Source organism: Pundamilia nyererei, unplaced genomic scaffold, assembly GCF_000239375.1.
Source record: "Pundamilia nyererei isolate P.nyererei 1_Seehausen unplaced genomic scaffold, PunNye1.0 scaffold00004, whole genome shotgun sequence".
In the NCBI taxonomy this organism is placed as follows: Eukaryota; Metazoa; Chordata; class Actinopteri; order Cichliformes; family Cichlidae; genus Pundamilia; species Pundamilia nyererei.
In genome coordinates this window covers 6148474-6159889 of record NW_005187405.1, presented here as the reverse complement: position 1 = coordinate 6159889, position 11416 = coordinate 6148474, and positions in this window count along the sequence as shown.

Below are 11416 nucleotides of genomic sequence, written 5' to 3'. Positions count from 1 at the left end.
AGAGGAGATGAATTTATGCTGCAAGTTGCCTTATAATCCTGGGAGAAAAGGTAGTGAGCCGTGAGACACCAGAACTGATGCTATGTCCTCCAGCCATATTGGGTAGTGAGGTGAATGTGACAGAAAAGATTGAGGTGGTCTTAGCCCTGAGATACCAAGCCCATTGACAGTGCAAAGCTATCAGTCACTCAGGGTAGAGCAGGGTGAGGGTGGAGAGTGTTCAGCCACTGCAGGCACTGTTATTCAATAAAATATGTCTTTGAAGTCTACTCATTATGCTCAGTATTGTAGTATTAGTCATCAAAAACATTACAATAAACAGTATCACAAATTATTCCCAGGAGCAACCGTGTCATACCAATTCAACTCAGTTTTATATTTATTTATTTATTTTTGGAAGGGGTTGCTTTATTGCAACCACTAACACTTAAAGGAGCATTTTCACATTTTGATTAATATGCCTATGCACTTTCATGTTAAAATTTCAATAAGAAGGACAAATGTTTCCTGTAAGTGTTTAAAGAAAACTCCAGTGGAAATGATCAAGAAGTTATCTTTGTAGGCTGATATGACATTGCTTTGATATGTCAGAGTTATAATGGTGGCATCTTTCACAGATTGGACAGCCATAGTTATGGACTCACATTCATCTATCCATATTCTGCCACTTACCCAGGTCGAGGTCATGGGGGAATTAGTTTAAGTAGAAATGCCCACACATCCTTCTTGACATCCACCTCCTCCAGCTCTTCTGATGTGACTCGGAGGTGTTCCCTAGCCAACCGAGCACCATGATCTCTCCAGTGTGTTCTTGGCCTACAACCAGGGTCTCCTCCCAGCTGAACCTTCCCCCAAGCACCTCATCTCTAAAGATCCATAGTGATGAATTTCAACACTTGGATTTGGAAGAGCTTGGAGCTTCAATTTTCTTTTTTCTTTTTTTTACATTTACACAGATTATAGTACTTTTATGTATTTGACTATGATTTCCACCGCTGAAGCACTGACAGATCACAATTGCTCATATATTTCACACACTTATTAGTGGTTTTTTATTTTATTTAATTTATTTATTTAGTTTAAATATTAAACTTTAGGATACATTTGTCACACACTCTATATAAGGTCGAGACCAAACTTCATCATTTTCAGACCCTTTTTTGTAGTTTATTTAAAGTTTTGAGGAACATCAAGGTCAGTCAAACCTTTCTGTAATGTATTTCCCCATTGTGACAACCACCTGGGACATTTTAATAAATACTCAAACACATCAAAGGAAACTGGATATGTCTGACTAATGTCTATTTCCCAGAATAATACGAGTCCAGATTCATTGAGCATTCATTGCAGCGATGCTCGTCAATGCTTTTGGAACAAGTCTGTAGCATTAGAGCACACTTGTTCCATTGTCAATCCATCCTTCACTGTGCTATATATATATATATATATATATATTTCTCCTCAGAAATATGATTCCTGGTAATAAGTCTGTGCTGAAGTGAGAAATCTGTCACGGTTTGCTGCAGATGTGTTGCTGAATGCAGGACAGGAAATGTAGCTGCTCATATTTTGTGTAATCAAGTTGTCATGTAGTTTGTTTACACCAGAATGACCGATGATGAAGTGTGGGTGGTGTTTGGGAAATTTACAGGTTTCTTCTCATTACTGTCACAGACTGAGCACAGTTTCAGAAATAATATAAGAACGTTCAATAACTGTGATATTAAGGTGATGCAGAGAAAAAAACTGTCCTGAGTTTCTGTGCTTAATTGAGTAATTATGATCGTGTATGCTTCTTGAATTTTAATGAAAAGTTAACATAATTAAATTCAACTGTGTTGTGTAGCAAAAACTGAAGAAATGCATCTGTTTGGCATTTTTGCAGGGAGAATGTGAAATCCAACAGGAGGATCTCAGCGGCCATCCATCTGCCTGCTCAGGATCCAAATAAGCACTCACTGGGTAAAAGCCCTGACCTGGGCAAGTTGCCAGTCTACCTCAGGGCAAAAACGCCCTTTAAAGAGCCAGGCAAAAGCTGTCCCTTTTAGTAGTCAACCAAATCTCCATTGAGAGCTTGTACTACAGTTTCTTAGCCTTTAAAAGATCACCTTTGGTTTCCCCTCAGGATTTGGTAAGCACAGTTTATTTTGTTTCCATTAAAAGTAAGAAACAAAATAATTCTGTAAATTCTCGCACTGGATTATAAGAGCCCAGTAAAATATCACAACTCAGCAGAGCGTGCATTACTGTTTGTGGGCAGTAACACTGTTCATATTGGATAAATAAAACCAGCAATAATATGATTCAACTGCAGTGCAAAATCCTGTATTTATTAGAAGAGATTTGCAAAAACCACCATGTCTTCCATGTCAGGAATGGACAAAAGCCATGTATGGCAATCAGAGACAGTCCATTTATATTAAAGAGAAACAGAAAGTGAAGAATTAAGTGGAGCCTTACTGCTTCCATTGGAGTTAAGAGGGCATGTAGAAGTTAGATGCTGCTAATGAAATGCACTTAACTGATCATCAGCAAGTGTGAGCGACTTTTGTCAGTCTGCTGCTCTGAAGCATTCAGGTGTCTGTTAACACAGCAGCAAAGATTTTAGCAGTGATCTTAGAAAAAACAATTGCTTCTGCCAATCAATCTGCGAAGGGTTATAAGGCCATTTCCAATTTGAAGTCCATCATTCTACAGAGAGAAAGTTTATTTACAACTGGAAAACATTCAAGACAGTTGCCAGTCTTCCCAAGAGTGGGTGTCCCAGAAAATTCACCCCAAGGTCAGATTGTACAGTGCTCAGAGAAACTGTAATAAAACCCAAGCGCTACATCTCAGACTCTGCAGGCCTCAGTTAGCATGTTAAAGGGCTGGCAGCAGTAAGGCTCTTCTCTCTAAAAAGAAAATTGCAGCACAATTTGTGTTTGCAACGTCGCATGTGAAGAAATCCCAAGACTTCTTGAACAATGTCCATTGGAAAGATTAAACCAAAGTGGAGATCAGCACAGCATATGAGGACCAACACCTTATACCCACTATCCAGGATGGTAGTAGAAGCGTGATGATTTAGGCTTGTTTTGCAGCCACAGGACCTGGGAACCTGGGAGCCATTGAGTGGACCAAAAACTGTTCTGCATACCAATAAAATATAAATCAAACATGAGGCCATGTGTCCGACACCTAAAGCTTGATCGGAATAGATTCATGCAATAGGACGATTCCAAGCACAGGAGCAAATCTACAACAGAGACTGACTGAAAAAGAAAAGAACCCAGGTGTTTCAATGGCCCATTCAAAGTACAGACCTCAACCTGATTGAATGCTGTGGTAGCATTAAAAAAAAAAAAAAAGAGCCATAAAAGACCTGTGCATAAATTATTGCCTGCACACCTCAATGAAATGAAACAGAGTTGTAAAGAATGGGTCAAAATTTCTCCACAACATTGTGAGACACTGATAGTCAAGCAGAGAACAATTACTTTAAGCTATTGCTGCTAAAGGTGGTTCGACAAGCCGTCGAATCATGAAGTGTGCTTAGTTTTCCACAGGATGACATTCGTGGACCTGAGGATGACTTTATTAATAAGCAGGATTCTGGTGGAAGCTCCTGGCATGTTTACATAAACTAAAATGGTTAACAGTGTAAACACCATTAATTATATATATATATATATACATATATAATTTAGGCCTATAGTCATTAAATTAATAAATAAGAACCAGAAGATTTTCCAGGATAATGAAATATTTTGGCTGTACACTGTCACGGTCCCTGTGTCTGCCCGGCCGATCCAGAAAGGCTACATGCGTTTTCGTTTTGGGTTCTGCTCTCTCGCTTTCTCTCTCCTGTGTTCGCTCTTCCTGGGCGGAGCTCATTGCGGGTTCCTGCCTTCGGCCCACACACCTGTGAGTAATCACATCATCCTGCTTTCCCTGGCTGCTTCTTAAGATGATGGCTCAGTGCTTCTCGTCGCTGGACTGTTGTACGACGCACGTTAGTGTAGCCAAGGCTGAACAATTTCTTGTGTTTTCCTAGTGGCTTTCTATTAGAGATGATCTCTCGTCTTTGTGTAAATAGATTTCCTGGACCCATCCCTTGAGCCTCCCTTATATACTGATACCTGAGCACGAGCGTTTGGCTGAGCTGCGGAGCGAGTCGGAGACTGGAGCGAGTGAGTGCACGGAATGAACAGAGTGTGGATCTACGAGAGGGTGTGGAGTGTTTTCCCTTCCTGTCCTGTTGATCCCTGTCCATTCCCCTCACATTTGTCTATAGCTCACTGGGTGTTGTAAATAAAGACTGTTTGGTTCAACCCTGACACACACAAACTCTGACTTTGTCAAAGTAATTATCATATTTTTCTGTTTGTGAGGCAAAAAAACACAAAATAAGACAGAAATTATGAGGAAAATTTGTTCATTCATATTACTGCTGCAATCTTGCCAAATGTCTGGTTACAGCTGTGCCCCCTAGACTGTGGAACAGAGCACATTAATTAGCTCGACCTTTCATTGACAAGTTGACAGTTGAATGACTGTTAGAGTGTTAGATTGTGTTTTCCATCTCCATCTTGTTAACTTTGCCTCTCCTTTACAGTCAGATTTAAGGATCCCTGTTTCCCAGGGGAACAAAGCCACCCTTTCAAAACAAACCAGTTTTCTTGAAACCAGCAAATGTATCTGTAAATCTATCAGCTGGAGAAGAGAGTCTATCTTTCAATAATGTGGTATCTACTCTTAGGAAATGAGGTTTGCAGGAAGTATTCATGTTACTCAAGGATTGAAATATCTATCATCATGTTACTCTCATCTAGCTGAAACCCCCCCAAACAAAGTTAGAGTCCAATAATTTATCGAGTCAGTTCTAAGCCAGTATATACTTGGATGTCAGTGTTGTTTCAGTGTTTGTGGTTTGTGTTTCCCAAAGCTACAAAGTCTGTCAGGGAGAAGATGCCGAGGTCAGCAAAACTCAGAAATCTATATGAAAAGGAATAGACAGTGCTTTATTGTTCTTGCTTGGAACCAGATATAAATTACGTAACTACTGTCTGGTTGTTTGGTGTAAAGTTAATATCTAAGTAAATCCTCAAAGGTAAGTGAAACTATAGAATAAACTGATTAGGAAAGGACTACAAGATATCTAAATAAGGTTACTTTCAAAGACCAAGGTGGATGGCTTTATGTTTTCATGTATTTTAGAACATGGTATTTGACAGTCCAAGGAAAGATGCAGTGAACCGACATGAAATGGGTGAAAACTATCCCAAATTCAGCTGCTGAACTGAAAGTAAGGCTGCTAAATAAGTCATGGTACCCAAGTCCATTAGGGAATTGCCAGAATTCTCTTTGCTGTCTACCAAGGGATCACGTAAAAGTTTGATGAGGCAGGTAACGAACCTGTATCTCACCCAAAAGGCAAAGCAACAACAAATTCATACAGAGCCTTGTTTGGGAGATCATAACCTCTTTAAAATGTTAAATATAATCTCAGTCAGAAAACAGTCCAGATCTTCTGTAATCATTAGACAAAAAGAGTGCCCTGACCAAAAACAGTCCCAGAAAATAGTAGGTAGTTGTAAACAATCTGTGGCTGAGAAGAATACCAAAACTGATCTCTAGGATCGTTGAAACTTTTATGTCAATAAGAGAGAGATGATTTAGAAAAATTGTCTCTGTTGGTGTACAATTGTGGTCAAATGTTTACAAGCCCCAAATTATCATGAATGTAATTTAGGGTTTTTAAAACTTTGAGGGAGGCGGGGGGGCACAGAGGGTCAAAAGCATACATACAAGTTCAGAAATAAAAAAATCACTCCATTCGGTTTTAACCTCTTTTATCTGTGTTTGGGATCATTGTCCTGTTAGAACACTCAGTTGTATCCAAGTTTCAAACATGTAGTCGGTGATTTGTGGTGAAGTTGAAGAATCTGGAGCTCTTTCTTTGTTATTCCACCCACCTTGTACAATGTAGCAGTACCACTGGCAGCAAAATAGCCCTAGATCATGATGCTACGACATATCTTGAAATTTAAGTGGCCTTATTTGGATGAGTTGGTAAATTACTGATTTAGCTAACGTTAGCTAACTTTGTTGTTAAGCTAGGTCCAGATGAGTGTAATGCACAGACACAAATATCTGCTAATTAGCAGGATGGCACAGTGGTGCTCTGGTTAGCACTAGCACCCAGAAAGTCCCGAGTTTGGATTCAGCTTTGCTGTGTGGAGTTTGCATGTTCTCTGGCTTCCTCCTACAGTCCGAAAACACACACGCACCAATTAACATCCATGGGTTAATTGATGGCTGTAAATTGACCAAAGTTGTGAATGTGAGCATGAATGGTTGTCTGACCACAGAACTGTATTAGCTCTGTGACAGACTGGTGCCCTGCTCAAGGTCTACCCTGCCTCTCGCCCTATGACAGCTAAGAATAAGCTGTCAGGAAATTGGTGGATGGAATACTAAAATAGTCACGAATCATAACATTAGTCAGATAATACTTCAAAATGCCCCAAAAAGCACTAACACGATTGAGAAGTTCCATTCAGTGACCTAAACTAGAGATCAGGCCTAGCAGATCCCAAGTGCATAAACTAAGCTGTGTCAGGACACTTGTCAATCAAAGTGACTACACCCCCAATCCAGGTAAAATTCACTAGAGTTGTTTTGGAGAGGAAAACTATGCTTATTTTTGGAGCCAGCCTCAAATTGCCACTAGTGGACATGTTGTTGAAGTGTTGTTGTCACTTGTGCATTAATTGCTTCATTTCTCAGCTCTGGGAGCTGAAGTAACCTTACAGGCAGGCCTCAGATGACCAGCAAAGTGAAGCAACAGTGATATCCACTACATCACCATCCCATCCCTCTTTATATATCCAATTAAACAAAGTACTTTTCCAAAGGATACCTTGAAATACATGATGGGAAAGGTTTTTTTTCCCCAGTTTGGATGCTGTTCACATTGCTCTGTGTGCCTTACTTGCTCTCCAGTTTATTCACTCTCAGTTTCTGAATCATTAAAATTTCATATACATGATAACTGGATGGAAAAGTCTAAAATTTGTGCAGCAGCAATATATTTTCTATTCCTTTTTTCAACTTTTCATAACCCCTGAGTTTATAAATCCCTTTTACACTTGTTCACCAAATGTGAGATGCGCTCACGCAATGCAGTGGTGCTGCTTATGTGTTCCACTAACTAACTGAACAGAACTGCTCTTTCCCACAGTTAAAACATTTACACATGCAGGACAGGTTTGTTTTCCTCTCCCAGAGAATCATAAATCATAAACCACAAACCCCCACTGTCTCAAATCCAAAGATCCAGCTGCACTGACTATGGCTGAACACGCTGAAGTACGCTACAGTGTACATTTGTGGCGTGTCCATCCATTCACAGTGATGAATGATCCCCCTCTCTTTGTGAAAACAACAAAGCGCATGGAGACAAAAGGCTTTGATGATGAGTAATTGTTTCTGACTTGGAATATGTAGACCTTTGTGTGCGCCGAGCATTTCTGTCAATGTGAGATATTTGGTTCACTTTTCTCTTTATAATATTGCTTCATAAAGTACACATAATGTGCTACCCATGTAATGCATGAAGGTGGGTGTCTGCAGAATAATGTGATGGTGTAACAGCACCACAGCTACCTTTATGTGCAGATCTGCTTGGAGTGTAGATGACACTTTGGCCTCTTGATGGCTGTAATTGAGAGCATTTAAAAGAGTTGCAGCTATAGTAAATTGCTGGGATTGCAGCTTTAGATGAGAAAAGGGGGAGATTTAGCCATGCTACGTGTACCTTACGTGACAGCCACTTACTCAGAGTGTGTGCACGTAATGTTGTTTGCTTAGTTCTTTGCTACAAAACACAATGCTGTGAGCCCACACAAATCAGCTCAAATCAAATCTCTTGCTGGCTTATTTTGTGTCTCCTCTCATCCGTGCGTTGACAAATTCCATAATAAAATATGACAGTTTGCACGCCGACTGTGTGGAGGTTATTGAACTGTTGCCTCATTTTGATGATTAATCTGGGCCAGCATATACCTTGTGGTGTTGTGAAACAGCATAGCCACTAATGGCATGATTTATCCCTTGAATACAATGAAGCGCTAACTCTGGGTTGGGAATTCCTAACACTGATGTAAAATTGTCATACTACACTCTAGGTGATGAATGTTTACCGTACAGGGCACTGACGCATGAAAGCAATGACAAAATCTCATAAGCAAATTTGAGTGGCTCAAACAATTCTATTGTTATACAGTTGAGCATCTTCACTTGCTCAGAAGGATTTCCACGATATAAACCACATTTATTTGTGTGAGGTGCCTTTTTATGCTTCTCTAATTCTGGCTGCCTCTAATACAGAGAAGTGTTTATTTTAATACAGACAGCCCCATTTTGTATCTCCCCAAACACACATATTCTCATCTTTTCTGCAACAAAGCGCTTAGGAGAGGAGGTTTCGCTATCCCCCGGGCACCAGAGAAAGATGAAGATGCACAATTCAATTTCAATATACGGATGTGGAGTAGCAGTCTGTGTGCATGATTTTTATATAAATTCTAAGAGTGTTGCCTTTTGGGGGTCAGTTAATTAGTATATGCAGATCAGGAGGCTGGTAAACAGGAGCTCTGTAATGGAAGTCGGTGAACTGGTAAACAGAAGCTATGTAGAACTTCACTGCTGAAAGGCAATACCACAGGAAGTTTACATGTGTCTTTTGACCACAGCCTGAGATAAAGTGGTTGAGAAGTCTGAGACCTGGCCCTGAAAGCTGATGCAAGGTGTGTGTGTGTCTGTGTGTGCGTGTTATAAAGCTTTCAGAGAACTATTTAAGGATAAAATGTAAAATTAGGTTTAGGTTAAGTGCAGTGCAAAAGCGAGCTGTGATATTTTAAGCCAGCGTGGAGGATGAGGGAATGCATTATGTCTGTGAAATATTTTGGTTATTGATTAAAATACTAGTCGATTTAGTCATTTTTGGACATTCCTGGAAACTGTGTGCATTTGATCTGAAAACTGCTGTTCACAAACGCTGTCCATCTAACCTGACTGAGCTGGAGCTGTTTTGCAAAGAAGAATGTGCAAGAATTTCAGTCGTGCAAAGCTGGTAGAGACATACCCTAAAAGACTGGCAGCTGTTATTGCAGCAAAAGGTGGTTCTACAAAGTATTGACTCAGGGGGCTGAATAATTACGCACACCCCACTTTGCAGTTATTTATTTGTAAAAAATGTTTGGAATCATGTATGATTTTCGTTCCACTTCTCACGTGTACACCACTTTGTATTGGTCTTTCATGTGAAATTCCAATAAAATTGATTCATGTTTGTGGCTGTAATGTGACAAAATGTGGAAAAGTTCAAGGAGGCCGAATACTTTTGCAAGCCACTGTAGATCCTCTTCTACATACCTTGGTTGTAATAAGTGTTTTTTGAGTTACTGTTTCCTTTCTATCAACTGGAAGCACAGATTTGATATTTGGGCTTACAAGCAGTTGAATTGGTGTACCTAATAAAAATACCCTTTTGCTGTAAATACTCTTTCATGCCCCAAATAGGCTCCTTTAAATAGTCTTTTCATGAATGTATATACTTATCACTCTCTGTCATTCTCTTAAATTTGTAACTTCAGTAGGAAAAATAGAGTCTGGTGATTTAGACAAGGAGATGGCAAAGTTTGGAAAGCTGGACTGGAAACGAAAACATATTTGAATTTGAACGGTTGTAAACTTTAACAGAGGTACTTTATGGATCAATTGTAGTTGTTCTACTCCTCTGTTCAAGTGGATTATTTTGGAAGTGAGTCAACCTCTAAAGTGCCCCTCGCCAAGTTAGCCACCAAGAATGGATTTTATAACCACTGTATGACCAATGTTCCTGCAGGTAGCTCTGCTAAGTAATTCCAGGAGAAGTGGTACAGTGAAAAGGCAAGTTAAGCGCTGCAGTATTGCTGCTAACTGTATTCGGTCATATGGCATTCATGTCAGACCTTCAGCAGCCCACACATAATTAAGTGGAGGAGGTTTTTAAGCTGATAGCACTGCTTCCTCTGTTCTTTCAGGTTGTTATCACTCCAGGGTTTGGCTCTCCACATGCTGCCAGTGTTGCCCACATGTACACCACCAACCCCAGAGATCCCTCAGGGCCATTAAATCCGTGATGTTAAAAAAACCAGGGAATTATTTTATGTTTTGCCTCAGAGCTCATGTGGTGAAATTTGTTGATATTCTAATAAGAAACAGGGAAGGCCAGCTAGGAGAAAAATTGGATTTTCAGGCAGAATTCAATGACTTATTCTCCGTGTAGATTGCAGTTTCAGAGGATGGGACAGAATAGGTAAGCTATATGCAAAACCCATAAAGTCAACTTGGAAATTAATTCACCTTAGAAGATATCTGTGGCTCTGTCTTATCCTTATCAAAACTGTAGAAATGTTAAAATCTCCTCAAAGATTTTCTTTTCTTTTCATTTCTTTGATTTGGTTTATTTTTCTGCAGATTAAAACCAAATCAGGATCCTTTGTCTGACCTTTATCCTGTCCTGCCTAATGTCTGTTTTGATAAATGTCTGCAGCATTTTTAGCCTCATCTAAATAAAGTGCTTATAGACCAAAGGGTCTGAAACAAGATCTGAAAATGCAGCATGGGATTTACACTGCTCTCATATACCATCTGACAGGAAATGGTTTCATGATGACAGGCTCTCGGGAACAGTGATACTTTGTAATAGTCAGCTGATTTCTTGCTAAAAACAATCAACTGACATGATACACTGGGGAACAGAGGAAGATACAGCTATTATAAATTAAGTCATGACTGGAGATACATTGATAATTATCATTATTATCTACACAGCTATGGCCCCCAGTTTCCTACTTTTTTACTGAAACTGTAGGAATAAGCTATAAAACAGTAAAGCTCTCATTGTTATGCCCAGAGAATCAATGATCAGTACAAAATGCATAACTTAATACACAATAGATTAACTTTGTGCAAACCTTAGACCAAAAGTGTGGCTATTTACCACAACTGAAGATTACTACGGTGATAACAGGCTTGGAGAATGACCTCTGGAAGCTCTTTGCAGTGTTTCATTCAAACTTAAGCCTGTCTGTCAGCTGGTGATAAAACTACAAAGCTGGGTCATAAAAATGGAGAAAAAGACAAAAAAGGAAGAAGCACCATAAAGCATGTTTGTTATGCAGATTTGCTTCAGCCTCCACCCACTCGATTCCATCTCGCTGATTTCCAATTTATTTGGGTTCAGTGTAACTCAGCTCCTGGTCTGAAACCTCTACTCCACTTCAGCATTTCCACAACAGCATAACAACTGTAATTGGTCTCCTGTGGCTTTAGAGCCCCCTTGCCTGTTCTTCCATTAACACCACCACAGAGCTGCCTGGCTGCC